We start from the raw sequence: 5,408 nt of genomic DNA on the forward strand, positions 1-5,408 counted from the left end.
CACACACACACACACACACACACACACACACACACACACACACACACATTATGATTATTCATGCCAATTTTGTGGAAATATAAAATGGTTTGAGTGTTATCCCTACCACTGTTTTTCTACTCTGATATTTATATATTTCTTGTGCAACTGTAACACAGAATTTCCCTCTGGGGATCAATAAAATATTTCTGATTCTAATTAAGGAGAAAATCAATTTTCATTTCAACAAAATCAACGTTAACTACACATTGGAGTTAATCGATAAAATCAGTTTAGCGCCCAGCCCTATACGCTGCAGACAGCTTTGCAGGCCAGTTAGGTTCTTCCACACCTTGAAAATAACATAGCTTAATGGATCTTGGTTTGTACACTCATGGATGCTATCAGATTTGTGATGTGGCCAACAGATATGAATTTTGATGGCTAAGTCTAATTTAAGTGTGGTAAAGTTCACCTGGAGTTTATCTAAGAAGATTTACACTGGTCTTTTCAAGGGCTTTGTATACAGACAAAGTCTAGATCAGATCGTCATTGGGTCTACCTGGGTGCTTTTACACTGAGCCATTTTGGATATCTGAAAGCTAAGTGTAAATGGGGAAGACATACCAAGTGCAATGTACTGTATAGCCGTGGAAATAACTCTTCCTTTAATTGAAACTACGGGGTTGAGCCCAAACCATGAAAACCAGTCCCTCACCAAAGGCAAAAGTATGTGTCCACACACTCTTGGCCATATAGTGAGTGTTTTGCATTATTATAATATCCCTAGAAGTGATCTGCAGCAAAGTTCCTCTCTATTGGCTTGTAAAGAAAAAAAAAAATCTGCTGTGTTGTAAATTTCAATTGCCTTGAACCCTTCTACCTTTGTAGCTACGGCTGAACGAGTTGACCCCGTATATTTATTTGTTGCACTCTCTTTTTAGTGTGTTAGCCCTTTGGCCATGTTAATCAGAGCTGCCACCCCCCCTCCGGCCCAACCCTTCCATCCCACATGGAGACCGAGGGAAGCCATCAGTAGCGATGCCCGGTCGACCACAGAGCGAGCATGTTCTCTTCACGCATGATTAACGCTGTTGAGAACGGGGGATAGACCACCTCAAAGAGAGAACTGCCCCGACTTCAAAGTCTCGCCACTGAGAAAGACACTCTGTCCCTGTGTGTGCAACCCCCATCCACACATACACACACACTCCCTTAAAACTTAATATAGCATAGCCTCAACTACCCTTGTAAACACTCAAGCATGCACACACTCATACACGGAAATGTAAAGAGCGCTTTAGGGAGGGTTTTAACTGATATTATTGGTGAATGATTGACTGGTTGTGATGGAGTGCAACCTTGCTCCCTTTTTACAACTTCAGCCGCAGTATTAGGCTTTCATGGACTGTCTGCACTTTACTTTGTGATCAAATATTTTCTGATATACCGGCTGAGAGAACTACACATGGTAATATGTTTTTAAAAAGATGCACTGAACACTGGACAAATCAGTGGCCTGTTTGAATATCTAAACTTAAATTCTCTCCATCTTGCTACTTGGTTTTGAGTTGAATAGCGTTGGCAGCCGGTGCAACTTTACAGAGCACACGAGAATAAAGTCATGTGAGAAATTCAGGACTGCCGCATCTACCAAGTTGAATCTGTGTGAGGAAGCTTTACACACTGGTGGCCACAGGTGGCAGTGAGAAGGATTGTATTATTCAGGGTACAAAAAGGAACGTGTTTTTCTAGTGTATGGTAAGATGTGGGGAAGAGAAGGAAGATCTCTTGACTAGGAAGATGTTTAACTAATTAAGTGTCTTAGTAGCAGTCATGATAATAGATGGTCAGCTTATCTAAGAGGCCAGAGAAGTGAGACAGAACATGTCTATTTCCAAAACAGCTCCACCACTGCATTACTGTAAACTCTCTTGACAAAGCCATGTCCTCACACCACAATGAAAAGACTAGCGCAGTGTATGACTGGTGTACTACTTTTTGCTAAAACAAATCCAATTGCTTCATTGTCGATAGATTTTTAAAACAACATTTTTCTTCTTTAGCTTTCTTTCAGTGATGGTGCAAAAAAAGGATGAGGATTCAGAGCTGTCTGAAATTCTAACTTACTCACAAAGTAAACCACTGAGAGTTTTTTTTAAGTAAGAAATAGGTCATAAATTAAAAACAGGGAGTAATTTTGGACACTCTGACCTTTGTGAGAGAAAACGCTTCCACCCAAAATAGTTCCTAAAACAGCTACAAATGAGTCACAATGAAGATGTCTAAGATTTGAGTTGTGTTTTCTGTTGATTATTATTATTATTATTATTATTATTATTATTACTTAGTGCTTGTTTGCTAAATATGATACATAACTTACATGTTCAGTCTCGAGTAATTTATTTTTCTGTCAAATCAAGTCAAAAGTCATCAAAACGGTGACTCGAGTCCACGTCGACACGTCTCAAGTCCACAGCTCTGGTTTTCTGTAAAATTAAATCTCTCCAACAATCCTCTAACGTGGAAACAGATTTCGTGTTTTTGTATTTGTTTGGTGAATCAAGCATTGCTAAAAAAAAGCCAGTTTCAGCAAAAGTCAAATCTTACTGTAATGCTACTCAACAAGCAACAAATATGATCTATGAATTATTGGAAATCGCCTTATAACGCAGCTGGGAGAAACCACATATGTCCACAAACATTGCACAGTATCATAATCTTGACTTCTCTTTGTTTCTTTACAGGCGGCTGTAGTGAGGAAAGGAGAGGTCAACTCACATTTCCTAGAAAGCTTTAACCAGCGAGCTGTGTGAGCTCATGTGGTGTGTTCGGCATGAATGTGGAATTTGGCCCGAGGCGCAACTTTGGCCCGAACGGTGCTCTTGCTTTCAAACCCCCTAATAGAAACACAGAGGGAGAGAAAGGGAGAAAGGAAGGGTGCTACACCTTTACCTGACATTTGAAAGCCAGTATAATACACCAGTCAGGGCACTATTTGAATAAATAAACAATGAGGGCTTCAGGATGTGCGTGAGTTTGTGTTGCCTTCCTCCTGTTATGGGCCTCTATGCAAACACAACTTCAGTTACTTACAATTTTTTCAGTTAAGCTTGTGGGATTATTACTGGATGTACAGGTCAGACATGCAATACATCCTCTAGTGTTTTGCCTTGTAGAGAAATGGTCAAAGTAAAGGTTGAGTGATTTACCATGAAAAATAAGTTTTTATAATATATAATACTAAACAAATACTGAGGAAGCTTTTCAAGTTTGCCTCAGTGGGAGGTTGGGTCCACTGGCTACTTCATTCTGTCAAAACTTGTGCCTTCATCTTTATTTTGAGTAAAAATGTGAAGAATGATGTACATTTCTGGCCAAGTTTTCAATAGGTCATTACTACAACCAACCAAACTCACCCAGCGGCACAGCACTTCCCTTGCACTGACGGGGGGGGGGCTCTCTTTTGACATACAAGCTAAGCATTCACACACAACCAATCAGGTTTGTGCACCACAGTTCCTGGATTATGACACCCCACCCATTTCTGGCAGAGAGGATGGTGCTTACATAACCTCCGACCCCTCTAATGCATTAATTGAGGGGGAAGTATGTGCAGGTCCATTTATTGTGATGGAGAGTGTTGGTAATTGCCCAGTGACCCAAATGTTCTTTTTCAACGTGCCCCCCGCCCCCAAACCCGTGCCACCAAGACCCTGACCTCCTGCTTCCAAAAAAGGCTGCCATATTGTGTCGCCGACCCCTTGACATCTATGTGGCTTTGGAAAAGCTGAGACCAATAGTTTGGGACAAAAGCTGCCAATTTTGTGCTGCTGATATCCTGCTTTTGGTCTCCACCCTGCATTGTCAAGCTATGCTGTTGACACTAGGGCTGGGCAACATGGCCAAAATCTTCTATCCCGGCGTTGGTCATTTCATAACTCAATCTATAGAACAATATCTATATCTATATAGATAGTTATCATGATACAGCATGTTCTCTGGTAATTAAATAAATAACCAGTCTATATGAAATACAGGCCACATGGTAAAGCCTATTTTTGTATACTCCTTTGGATCAGAGCGTAAAACTGCCGTCCAAATGACGTAAATATTGCCGTAACACAGTTTGGCTGCTGGTTTTTCAACATCAAAAATAGAAATCGTATAAAAATAAGTACACATATGTTATTGCTCATTTTTTATAAAGACTTTTTGCAGTTAAAAAAGGAACTTGTCTGGCGCCCAGATAGCTCAATCTCCTCTTACTTTATGGCCTCTATGGAAATATTCACCAATATATCAGGCCAGCGGCTATATTAGCCTAGCTCTAATTTAGACTTAATCTAAAAAACAGACTTTCCACCAAACCTAGTATAATACACTTTTTAAACTTATTACATCATTGTTACATCATAAAATCCCATTACATCAAATTACTCTTAACAGTTTTATCACTGACCTTATGTCCTACTTTATGTTGGCTTTACTTGGTACCATGTCTTCACTTTTAAAGGGTTTGAACCGAAAATAGTTGCCATGGCAGAATTGTTATCATATGTTTGGTGATTTCACTGACCCATAAAGACAAATTCTTCCACACAATCAGCCATCCTGATAACAGGAATTCAGTGGGAATTCACTGGAAGTTTTGATTTATTCGTCTTTATTTTGGTTGAAAAGAAGAAGGAAAAAAACGTCTATCTGTACTTTTAATCCAAAACGATCGGTATCCGGTATGTGCCGTCTGAAACCCGCAGAGGTCAAAAGCTTGTCTGAGCAGTCATTTTCCATTTCATCTCCCGGTCTAAATTTGAACATGCTGGTTGTTTTTGTTTGTGTGCCGCAGGCGTACACATGCCCAGCTCGCTCGTGCGGCTGCCTGCGTAGGGATGTTTATGAGTTATGGCGAGGGCAGAAAACATGTGTCAATATTGATTATCATTACTGAGTCCCAGAGAGCCTGTCGATCAATTAGCCGTCTGCCTCCTTCCCGCTTCAGACATAGCAATAACAAACAACCAAGAAAAGGAACTCAACCTTGCTAATTAATAACGGCTTTATTTTCCTTTGCACTGCACAGACATCGCCCACACAAACACACACACACACGCAAGTTTGATACTATCAAAATGCTGAAAAAGGGAACAATTGAAAGAAATCAAGAGAAGGAGTTAAAAGTTCATTTAAAGAGTTCAATATTTTAACTGCAAAGATATGGAGTCAGCAGCGCACACACACACTTGCATCATATACTCCACAGTCACTCAATCCTATTATGAGAGTGGGCAGAGTGGTCCCGTGTGGCCTACTCTTGAGGACAGCCCCCATGGGACCCAAAATGCATTAAGAAATTAATGTTCACCCTGGGATCCTTCCAAAACCCCAGACTTAACCTGTGGCTGTGGGTGTGTGTGTGTGTGTGTGTG

At 40.5% G+C, this 5,408-nt stretch overlaps 1 long non-coding RNA gene across 1 annotated transcript in view; it reads right to left on the bottom strand.

The window, feature by feature from the left end:
• LOC116672874 (uncharacterized) overlaps window positions 1–5,408 on the bottom strand; it is a 116,871-nt gene that overhangs the window by 70,134 nt on the left and 41,329 nt on the right. The gene's annotated exons all lie outside the window — the stretch shown is intronic.

This window comes from Etheostoma spectabile, chromosome 23 (genome assembly GCF_008692095.1).
Source record: "Etheostoma spectabile isolate EspeVRDwgs_2016 chromosome 23, UIUC_Espe_1.0, whole genome shotgun sequence".
Taxonomy (NCBI): Eukaryota; Metazoa; Chordata; class Actinopteri; order Perciformes; family Percidae; genus Etheostoma; species Etheostoma spectabile.